The sequence below is a fragment of the Schistocerca cancellata genome, chromosome 6, assembly GCF_023864275.1.
Source record: "Schistocerca cancellata isolate TAMUIC-IGC-003103 chromosome 6, iqSchCanc2.1, whole genome shotgun sequence".
NCBI lineage: Eukaryota > Metazoa > Arthropoda > Insecta > Orthoptera > Acrididae > Schistocerca > Schistocerca cancellata.
Window position 1 is genome coordinate 403,937,720 of NC_064631.1, and position 12,843 is coordinate 403,950,562.

Below are 12,843 nucleotides of genomic sequence, written 5' to 3' on the forward strand. Positions count from 1 at the left end.
TCACTGGCCTGTCGGCGTCTCATTAGAATTTAATGATATTGGTGTCAGTGTACAGGGAACAACGGGTATTGGTGCAGATATTGTGATCATTTGTTACCTTGATATGTATCCAGTTCAGTGTGTTAATTGTTTTTGTCTTTGTCTAAGTCCTTCCGCGAACACATCTCAAATTATTTACTACCTGGTGTTTTCTACACGGTCGTAACTGCCCTGCGAAGTGGACTATGCCTATGCCTTATGAGAGAAACTACAATTTTCTTGGACACTGGAAATGAATGGCAAACCTTAAAGCTACGTAGGACCTACTTTAAAAACCAAGCAAATGTCTTCAATTCGGCTATTTTTACTTTGCTGACATTTGAGAATAGTTCGTGCAGGCAGCGTTGAACATCTTTCAGAAAGATTAGGAATTGCATCGTACAATACACGGCTATGATTATTTTTATTTTGACAATCGTTTTCGGTGACACTCTGTCCATCCTCGGGAAGTCTGCACGATATATGATTATGTACAAGGTGTTTCAAATTCGTCTCACCAAACGTCTAGCAATGATATATAACAACTTTGGCTAGAGACATATTCGCTGATGCTTCCTGGCGACACTAAGCGTCATTATGTATAGATGATGTAACAGTGAGGCTGCAAGGCGTAGGTACTCTGTGGCCTGCGTGTGCCTTGTTGTAGTCTACTCCGTATGAGCCAAAAGAGCTTTTTTCCGTAGTGTTGTTTTGCTTCAGTTTGTGGTGTTGTTGCGGTGTTTTGTAAAAGTTTTGCTTTAAAATGCCTCAGTGTGCTGTAACAGGCTGTCTGCCGTACAGCAGAAGGACAAAAGGCACGGATATAATTTATCATTCGCTCCCAAAAGACGTTAAAGTGCAGAAGGACTGGATAATGAAGTGCCACCGAAAAGATGGCTTCAGTGTTGCGACGTCAACGGTTTGTTCGTTACATTTCATATCAGATGATTATCTCCGTGACTTGCCAGCAGATCTTCTTTATCTACCGCCGAAGGAAACACTTAAACCAGACGCAGTGCCGAGTGCAAATATACTAGGAAGTGTTCCCTGTGTTAGTGGAAATTCAGGCGTTGACGATATAGTTTCTCCGAATAGGGCAGACGGGTTGCAGGCAATAAAGACAATGAAAAATGCAATTGAGCACCTGGCTAGTTGTCTCCGAAAAAAAAAAGAAAAGTAGGCCAGTCAACAGCGACAGATGACTGTGACACTGATAGTAAACAGATCAGCGAACTCTGTAAACGTATAAAGAATTAGAATACGGGAACCGCAGACTGACAACTATGTGTGCAAATCTCAGGCATAGTGAGAAGTGCTTGAAACTCAAAGTGGAAGCTTGTGGTGAGAAAATAAAATATCAACAAAAGTGTGAAAAGAAGCAAGTGCAGGAGAAAGTGACTCAAATATTAGGCAAATTGTTTTCAAAAACACAGATAAACTGCTTGTTGAGTGGAAAGAAACGAGCGAAGTGGCAAAGGGAAGATACTTATAAAGCGGTCAACTTCGTGCTGTGTCTAGGAGGTGCTATTTGTTTTTAAGGAATCAGGTCGGTTTCCCACTTCCAGGACTTTCAACACTTAAGAGATGGACGTCACACTCTTTCAGATGCTTTGCTGGCGTGCTGAGAGATGTTTTGAAACTAATGAAAGCTAACTCATCTGTATTGACATAAACCGAACGTGTGTGTGTGCTATCATTCGACAAAATAAATGTAGATAGCAACATTACTTATGATCATGTTGAAGATCATGTTGTAGGGCCACACACTAACGTGCTATTTGTTATGGTACGTGGTTTGTTTTCTGGATGGAAGCAACCAATTTACCATGATTTTGACACCCAAATAACAACTGGTCGGCTTAGCGGTGTATCTGCTCTGTACAAGATGTTGGTTACGATGCTGCTGCGACCTTGGAACAAAAAATCGACCGTGTGGAAAGATTTTAATGTGACAGTAACAAATTCCTGCTTTTTCAATCCGCAGTATGAAAAGAAACGAATCTGGGTGTTTTCAGATGTTCCACATTTTTTAAATTAATGACGAACTACTTTCCGGATGACGGACTAAAGCTTCCAATTGGGAAAATTGTTAATAAGACTGTTATAGAAATACTGCTCGCATTAGATAGGAGTGAAATGAAGTTGTGTCCTAAACTGTCACAGCTTCACCTCAGTGTTAAGGGGAGAGAGCGTCAAAGGGTTTATTTGGCAATGCAACTTTCGAGTACTACAGCTTAAGCCATAAGAAACCTAATGCCTGAAGAAGAGGAATCTGCAATTTTTTTTCAGTTAGCAAACGACGCATTTGACATTCTGAATGCTCGGAGGTACAACAAGAATGCGTCATCATGTGGTTATGGGATACATAAGGATGTTCAAGAAAGAATATTAAGAGAACTATATACGTGTGCCAAAAAAAAAAAATAAAATACGCGTAGGCAATACAAATCACTTGCTCCCACTCCAGAAACGCATAATGACAACTGCTCGGTCATTATTTGGACTGTTTTCAGACCTTCAGCCACCACAAATGACATATATTTTAACTGCAAGATTCAACCAGGATGCATTCGAAAATTTTATCTCACAGATCAGAGGAATTGGTCATTTCCATTTGAACCCTTCTCCAACAGAAGTAAAAAACCGATTACTGCTGTTACTGCTGGGACACAATGCTCATGATATTCCTCTGTCAAGTGACACATCAGTAGAGGCAGATGAGTATGACGGATTTTTGACGTCACATCTGTTCACAGGAATTTTGTCCGACATGAGCGAAGATAGATGGTGAAAAAGAACTACAAGCTATTAACTTTCCTCTTCAACCAGAGTCCGCCCCTTGTGGCAGCGCGGTTCTAGAAGCTTTAGTCCGGAACCACGCTGCTGGTACGGTCGCAGGGTCGAATCCTACCTCGGGCATGGCTGTGTGTGATGTCCTTAGGTTAGTTAGGTTTAAGTAGTTCTAAGTCTAGGGGACTGATGACCTCAGATGTTAAGTCCCATAGTGCTTAGAGCCATTTGAATTTCATCAACCTGCACCAGAGGAATCTGCTGTCAAAGAGGGATGTGACTTCTCTGCAGAAGGATTCCGTTACCTGCTGGCTCCAATGCATATCGTGCAACGAACTGTGACAACACACTGGGAACGCCATCTGGTGATATTTTGTCCTCCAAAAAATGAAAATTATGTTTGGATTGAAACTCTATCTCGCGGTGGGCTTACAGTTCCAACAGATGAGTGGCTACATAAGGTGTCTCAGTTTGAACTAATTTTTAATGAATTTAATGGATTGGATACTATTTGCAAGGAAAAAAATATAGTGAAAACAATATGCACTGCTGTTCAAACTAAATATGCGGAGTTTTCTTCACAAGTTATAAAACTGTATGTCAGAACACGACTTTTCATTCGTATGCGGTTCCTCCATATGAAGCATAAAATGCAGAAAGCAGCAAGGGAGAGGAAATGAAGACAGTGGCACTCTTCTTCCACTACAAACATCTAAAAAGGTAAATCAACTATTTTAAATTTATTGCTGTTATAAATAGTTGCTGGTCTTTAATAAGAGTCGCTTGGTGCGCTAGCCGCTGCTTCGTTTACTGCTACAGTGACGTCACTGTGCCAGCCAATCACAGCCGATTTCGTTTCGGGCCCAACCTCACCTTTAAATAACCTTGGGTAGTACTCAGCACACCTAGTTAATAAACTCTGCCATTCGGTGAAACCTTGTCGTGCCATAGCCGGGAAGCATCAGCGAACATTTTGTCTCTGACAAAAGTTGTTCCCCACGACTTCACCTGTTATCCTCAGACATTTGATGCGAAGACTTTGGAACGCTCTGTACAAAGTGCGGACAATAACTGTACATAGCACCCCATAAAACGTTTTCCATCGAGTATACATGTATTATACACAGTGTGTCATTTACAGAAAGAATTACTGTTCAACTGTCAGCTGTGTACAAGCTCAAAGCTTCCATCTAGTTAAGTTGTGTATTGTCATTTTATGATTACACTATGTCTGGGTGTGTACTTTCATTATATGAATGCTTTTTATTATATGCATTAACTTGTATGTTTCAAACCTTTTTATAGATGATGTTATAACAATTTAATTTGTACAATTATTGTTTGCTATCTAACGAAATAAAAATTAATGTGAAACATCTGCAATGTTTTACCGAATTTTAGAGCAATATGTGGTCATGGACATGTTGTTCGTAAGAATTACGTACCGACAGTCAACATGTTTAGAATATTTAAGGTCTGCAACGTAAGAACTTTGGGCAGTTGTAATTGACAATTTGTTAGGGTTGCTCCAGGCGTGTTGATAATTTACACAGAAAGACGTGATTGTGATATCACAAGTTATACTAAAACGAAACTCTGCAAGACTGATAAGGTAACGCAGTTGTGAAATGCACATTTAAATACCCCCTTTTTAAGCATAATTGACACTGTTTCTGATGCATGCATGATTAAAAATGCATGTATGATGAAAAATGTTTTGTGAGACACAATGTACAGTTACTGTATGCGTTTTATATAATGCACAGTTGCATAAGGTGCAGATGGTCCGGGGATGACCTAGGTATGACCGAAATCGATTGCCGAAGTAAAAATAAGTATAGTTGTGTATTGCGTGATATAGTTCCTAACCTTTTTTATATTTACTCTAAAGAGTTACTCTGAAGTGGAATCACTCAACTCTTTTCTAGCAGTCATAGAAGATAAACAAGAGCACTTGATCTCTTGTGTTCGCAAAGAGGTCATCGTTATACTCTGTAGTGGGACGCACTGCAAAAGATACGCGCAAATGAGTATGAGCGTGCTGTCCAATCTGCTGGCTCGAGGCCCACAGGATGATTTATGTGTCATCTGCTGCCTTCCGCTCCACAAATCACGCCAGCAGCCACTTCTTGACAGACGATAGCATACATTCCTGAGTTCCGTGATCAATTTCCCAAACGTCAAGGGATGTGGCTAGCGAAACATACACTGTCCGGTATAACAGCCGAGAAATAGTTACAACTGTGTAGAACCCGCTGTCCAAACAACCAGGCAACTGATGTGCAGTGTTTTGGCAGCAGTAAATCACTGTATGAATTCTTCGTGCGTTTGTCCAAACAATTCATATCCGTTTTAATATAAAGTTCTCGTTTTTTAGCCGAGATAGTCGGTGGAAATCGTTTCGACGAGCTTCTTTCGGATCATCTTTCGAACCATTTCCAAAATAAGGAGCGACTGATTATAATGAGCGATTCGTAACAGTGATTGCATAATTGGTTACTAGCTTCGTCAGATATGAGATGCGTATTAAAACATGTCAGAGACAAGCGTGGAAAACGTCTCACTGAAATCTGCTGTTTTCTGGAGGGTGCGAAGAACCTCTTGAGTTTCTTACCCTTGACTGAAGGAGCTGTAGTACAATCTCTTAAAGAACAACGTTCATGAGTCGAAGTAGCGTAATCAGGCAAGCAAAGGAAACACAGATATCCATCACATAGACGAGTGTTTCAGACTCATCACATACACGAGTGTTTCTAACTCTTCTTTTTTCCACTTTTTATTTCATTTTTGTACCGAGTTCAGTAAATACAAAACTTGCCATGCGTTTTATTATTACTTTTTCCTTAACTTTTTGTAACGTGTAGTACGTATTTTGTTATTTAATAGCAAAATATTTTGCACATTACTTATACTCTTTGTTTCACCTTCCATAGTGACACAGGGTTTTTATCTGGCACTGCGAGATGAATAATGAATATTAATCGAGTGAATATTAGACAGGAGATAACATTAGATGACTGATAAAGTGGGTTAACTATTGAAACTTCGTGGCGGATTGAAACTGGGACGCGAAGTTTAGCCTCTAAAGATAACTCATTTAGTATACGAACTGTGCAGGTACGACTGATGATCACCTTAAAGCTTCAGTTTCATGTATTCGACAATTCTCACAGAATATCTGTATAAATTGCAGGTCTCTGGCAGAGCGAAAGATTCGTTTTGTTTTCAAATATGAGATAAACGGCTAAAACGCAATCCTCCTATTGTTGTCTTTGCATTGTCATGATCAGATTAGATCACAGCACAATGATTAGATTATTGTAACACTTTCATAACCAAGTCTATGACTTTTGTGATAAATGTATACCACAGGCTTACATCAAAGCAGATATACGAGTACATAATGCCGAGATTGCTAAAGGACAAGCCATAAAATGTAAACTCTAAATACTCTAGTAAACATTACAGTCATATAACTGAAACGCTAAGAGATTTTAGTTGATGTTTTTCAGTACTCACAAATCCTCTCTTCTCATGTAATTCTGTTTGTTGTGATTGTCACATATCATCTTGGTAAAATCCATTCTCTTATACAGAGCTCTTGTTCCTTAAGAAAGTCTCTATTACTCTAAAAATAACGCAATATATAGTTCCCAAAATACTCTGAATTATCATTTCTCTTAAAAAAAATCTCAAAATATTTGCAACTCATCTATAGTGCAAATCGTTTTCACTACTACGTTTTCCAGTCTCTGGCGAATTTAAGATTACTAGAATTCGCATGATACGAAATGGTTTCTGAAACAATCGACTTACCTCTCTTGTTAATATTTGCCTTCGTCCCTCCTTCGTTACTTTAAAATGATTTTCGCCGGCCGCGGTGGTCTAGCGGTTCTGGCGCTGCAGTCCGGAACCGCGGGACTGCTACGGTCGCAGGTTCGAATCCTGCCTCGGGCATGGGTGTGTGTGATGTCCTTAGGTTAGTTAGGTTTAAGTAGTTCTAAGTTCTAGGGGACTTATGACCTAAGATGTTGAGTCCCATAGTGCTCAGAGCCATTTGAACCATTTGAAAAAGATTTTCAAATCCGCTGCGCAATATATTCTTAATGATCTGCAACATAACCAAAGAGTTTCTTTACACACAGCGCCAAAGAGTGTACACATTACTCTGTGCTGCTACTGTTTTTTTAATCGCAACCAATTGCTTCCACAATTTGTTTCTAAATTACCACAAAATTTAGTATTTCAATGATATAAAAATAACGAACTTAAATAAGAAATCGTTAAGTGAGAAATTAATACGTGTTGCGTAATTCCTTTAGATGTGGGGACGAAACTCGAATGAATCATTTTGGGTATAAAGAACAGCAGCCGCTATGGAGTTGTTTCACTTCAGCCAATCCAAAAATCAGTACAAATACAGTATAAAACGGGAACGAAGGCTCTGGAGTTTTAGGGCCTAGACGATACTTTTTTAATTGATTCAACGATACTCTTAGCATAAAGCCCTTGTTTTTTTACAGGCTCTTGTGTAGAAATAAATAAATCTAAAACTTCTGTCAATTGTGGATGTGGAGCATTGCGACTGTGACCAATAAAGGTTTTCAGCAGTGACTACAACCAGTTGCTTTAAACCAAAACCGAAAAGAAATTTGCAAGATGTATGTCTTGCAAGAACAACTGTCCATACTCTAGTAGTATCAAAATGAGTAAAATTAGTAGTATAAAAATAAGTAAAGATATAGGCCTTACATGTACCTTCTCAAGAACTGAGTTTTAGATGTTCAGAGTTCTACAGAAGTTGTAAATATCAGTGCAGTCTAGGGAAAAATTCAAGAGTATTCGAAAAAACGTTTTATTATATGGAAATTATTTTGAAGAAAATAATGGTTACACAGAAAACTCATTTAGTATGTGCGCATTTGAAACCAACTAAGCATCTTGTTTCCTGTTAATCGTACATTAATCCTGAAATGTGTCTCTTACACTGTTATAAAACGATATGAACAAGTAGACATTTTTGCACTGTCTGACTTTGAGACGAGTGAATGTCGTAAGGACTAGAGGTCGACCACACGAGATAGCACTGAACCACATAGTACACTATATGGCCAAAAGCAGCTGGATATCCTTATGAAACGCGCAATTAACCACTAGGTATCATGAGAGACGGTCTGGCCAGAATAAAAGGAGGCGGAGAGTATTGTGTTGTTAGCAGAGAAGCAGAAACAATGGAACGAGTCACTCAGGAGAGCTCAGTGACTTGGAACGTGGAATAGACATTGGATGTCGCCTGAGTAGAGCCGCCCACGTTCACTGTTGGTGATTTGATTGTGATGCGTAAATGCAAAGAACAAGTACAGTTAAACTAAGATTTCAGAGATCATGTGGGCTTGCTGATGGGCAGCGAACGTAGGTCATTGCAGAGGGTGGCTGTAAAAATATCACTTGAAATTAGTGGGAGGAAACACAAAGGGGCGCCAGTAGTTCAGATAGAACAATGACTGCGCGCAGGGTGCAGAAAAAAATGGGGTACGGTGGTGGAGCAGCACCTCATCAACTACACACTTCTGTAGTCAATGCTAAGCAGTGCCTGAGGTGATGTAAAGAGAGACGACACTGGACTGGAAAGATGAATCACGCTATACCCTGTGGCAATCCGATGGTAGTGTTTGGGTCTGGCGAATGTCTGGGGAACGTTACCTGCTGTAACGAGCAGGATCACCAATGAAGTACGGAGGCGGTACTGTTGCGGACAGGTTCGTATTTTGTGGATAACACTCCTGAAATGGACTGACCTGTCGAAGCTCTCGACCTGAACGCGTCGGAAAATGTTTGGGATGAGTTAGAACGTTCATTTTACTCGGGGGCCTGCCCCCAACTTACTACCTTCTCTGGTTTCGGCTCTTGAGGAAGAACGTGCTGCCATCCTCAACAGACATTCGGACACCTCATTGAACGCTTCCCCGACAGAACTCAAGCCCTCAGAAAGGCAACGGGTTGGCATCCCATGTTAATGTTCACTTGTAGGTGTAATGATACGTTTGGTCAGGTAGCTTGTGATGTCACTGTCGATGCAATCCGTAGCACATGCTAGCGTAGTTTGGGTGGTTTCTAAGTTAGTCTTTTCGAACACCATTAGTTGGAATGCACCAACCTTTTAATCCTCGCTGCTGGGTCTCATGCATTAAAGGCGCATGACGTACTGATGATGACTGTCACGCCGGCAGATGGGATGCTACATTTTTTCGGTATCCTCAGCGCTGCTACAAAGGAGTAGGCTGACCATTTAGATCAGTTTCACACGCTCACTTCCCATCACCAGCCCAATCACAACGCTAGACCTCTGGTGCATTCGTAATGGTCAGCTACACTATAGCGCTACACTTGAGACTCGACATCTATACGCTGCAAACGACTTCAATATGTGCGGAAGTTAAAATTCATTCTAGTTACAAGGCTCCCTAACCTTTTTTAAATGTATTACTTTTTTCTAAGAAAATGGAACCTTGAAGATAATTATTGTGTTATGATGGTCATTGTTTGGTCATGTGGCTTATAAAAGTATTCTGAAATCTTACTTGAACTCTTCGCCAGTCGGTACCTGTATGCAGCCAAATAAGTCATGCGTTCCTACTGCATGGTTTGTAGGAGAGTTATTTAGCTAAGTACCCAAAGTATCGCTTCTTATCACAACGAACACCACTGGACTGTGTTTCAAACGTTAAATATGCCGTAGTAGCTTTTAAAAGTCGTCAATGACCTGGTGCGATGCACGTCTGCATTGATGCAACCTACTCAAAGGGGTAGGTTGGATAATCTCGTATTACACGCCCCAAGATACGATGGACCCGTGAGGAAGCAATGACTAGAATTTCAGGTGGCCGTTGGGATAAATTTGATCATGTAATACTATTGCTAACGCCAATCATCTAATTCGTGAATGGGTTAAACACCTAGTGGTCTGCTGCAATGGTCAAACTACGTCCTGTTTCTAGATGATTTCTGAACAGCCGCGAAGAAGAATGTACTTTCATAAAAACAACGACGAACAGTACAAACATGAAATCATAGTAAATAATCAATTAATTTTCTGACTGTATGGATATATGAAAGAAAACAAAGCAAAATTTAAAGGTATGTCAGTCTTCCTCTCCTACCTGGACCCATGAGTACTGGAGGTTTGTGCATTTTCTTGTCTACAGGATCTCTGTTACTTTCTGAACAAAAAAAGTTCTATTTATACAGGGTGTTACAAAAAGGTACGGCCAAACTTTCAGGTAACATTCCTCACTCACAAATAAAGAAAATATGTTATGTATGCATGTGTACGGAAAAGCTTAATTTCCATCTTAGAGCTCATTTTAGTTTCGTCCACCTACGCTCAATGGAGCAAGTTATCGTGATTTCATACGGGATACTCTACCTTTGCTGCTAGAACATGTGCCTTTACAAGTACGACACAGCATGTGGTTCATGCGAGATGGAGCTCCTGCACATTTCAGTCGAAGTGTCCGTACGCTTCTCAACAACAGATTCGGTGAACGATGGATTGGTAGAGGCGGACCAATTCCACGGCCTCCACGCTCTCCTGACCTCAACCCTCTTGACTTTCATTTATGGGGGCATTTGAAAGCTCTTGTCTACGCAACCCCGGTACCAAATGTACACTCCTGGAAATTGAAATAAGAATACCGTGAATTCATTGTCCCAGGAAGGGGAAACTTTATTGACACATTCCTGGGGTCAGATACATCACATGATCACACTGACAGAACCACAGGCACATAGATACAGGCAACAGAGCATGCACAATGTCGGCACTAGTACAGTGTATATCCACCTTTCGCAGCAATGCAGGCTGCTATTCTCCCATGGAGACGATCGTAGAGATGCTGGATGTAGTCCTGTGGAACGGCTTGCCATGCCATTTCCACCTGGCGCCTCAGTTGGACCAGCGTTCGTGCTGGACGTGCAGACCGCGTGAGACGACGCTTCATCCAGTCCCAAACATGCTCAATGGGGGACAGATCCGGAGATCTTGCTGGCCAGGGTAGTTGACTTACACCTTCTAGAGCACGTTGGGTGGCACGGGATACATGCGGACGTGCATTGTCCTGTTGGAACAGCAAGTTCCCTTGCCGGTCTAGGAATGGTAGAACGATGGGTTCGATGACGGTTTGGATGTACCGTGCACTATTCAGTGTCCCCTCGACGATCACCAGTGGTGTACGGCCAGTGTAGGAGATCGCTCCCCACACCATGATGCCGGGTGTTGGCCCTGTGTGCCTCGGTCGTATGCAGTCCTGATTGTGGCGCTCACCTGCACGGCGCCAAACACGCATACGACCATCATTGGCACCAAGGCAGAAGCGACTCTCATCGCTGAAGACGACACGTCTCCATTCGTCCCTCCATTCACGCCTGTCGCGACACCACTGGAGGCAGGCTGCACGATGTTGGGGCGTGAGCGGGAGACGGCCTAACGGTGTGCGGGACCGTAGCCCAGCTTCATGGAGACGGTTGCGAATGGTCCTCGCCGATACCCCAGGAGCAACAGTGTCCGTAATTTGCTGGGAAGTGGCGGTGCGGTCCCCTACGGCACTGCGTAGGATCCTACGGTCTTGGCGTGCATCCGTGCGTCGCTGCGCTCCGGTCCCAGGTCGACGGGCACGTGCACCTTCCGCCGACCACTGGCGACAACATCGATGTACTGTGGAGACCTCACGCCCCACGTGTTGAGCAATTCGGCGGTACGTCCACCCGGCCTCCCGCATGCGCACTATACGCCCTCGCTCAAAGTCCGTCAACTGCACATACGGTTCACGTCCACGCTGTCGCGGCATGCTACCAGTGTTAAAGACTGCGATGGAGCTCCGTATGCCACGGCAAACTGGCTGACACTGATGGCGGCGGTGCACAAATGCTGCGCAGCTAGCGCCATTCGACGGCCAACACCGCGGTTCCTGGTGTGTCCGCTGTGCCGTGCGTGTGATCATTGCTTGTACAGCCCTCTCGCAGTGTCCGGAGCAAGTATGGTGGGTCTGACACACCGGTGTCAATGTGTTCTTTTTTCCATTTCCAGGAGTGTAGAAACTCTTCGTGCTCGTATTGTGGACGGCTGTGATACAATATGCCATTCTCCAGGGCTGCATCAGCGCACCAGGGATTCCGTGCGACGGAGGGTGGATGCATGTATCCTCGCTATCGGAGGACATTTTGAACATTTCCTGTAACAAAGTGTTTGAAGTGACGCTGGTACGTTCTGTTGCTGTGTGTTTCCATTCCATGATTAATGTGATTTGAAGAGAAGTAATAAAATGAGCTCTAACATGGAAAGTAAGCGTTTCCGGACACATGTCCACGTAACATATTTTCTTTCTTTGTGTATGAGGAATGTTTCCTGAAAGTTTGGCCGTACCTTTTTGTAACACCCTGTATATTGTTAATTAATGTTTTGGAGCGCAACAGTTGAAGAGAAAGTCATAGCTGGTGAGTATGATAACAGAGATGAAGAAGCTGAAGTGGGAAGTATTTGGTCTAATTAATACAAACATCGTGAGACGAGAATAACTATAAAATTTGTAACATAATTTCAAACAGCCTACAAAATATTTAGACCCGCAGACAGACAGCCGGCTGATGTGGCCGGGCGGTTCTAGGCGCTTCAGTCCGGAACCGCGCGACTGCTACGGTCGCAGGTTCGAATCCTGCCTCGTGCATGGATGTGTGTGATGTCCTTAGGTTAGTTAGGTTTAAGTAGTTCTAAGTTCTAGGGGATTTATGACCTCAGATGTTTAGTCCCACAGTTGTCAGAGCTATTTGAACCAGACACAGATACACTAATCACCCAGAACATTATGACCCCTATCTAATAGCTAGTATATCCACATTTGGCATGGATAACAGGAGCGATGCGTCGTGGCGTGGAAGCAATAAGGCCTTGTTAGGTCGCTGGAAGGACCACATATGCACACACAAGTCATCTAATTCCCCTCAATTCCTGGAAGGGTGTTGATAAGCTCTGACGTCACT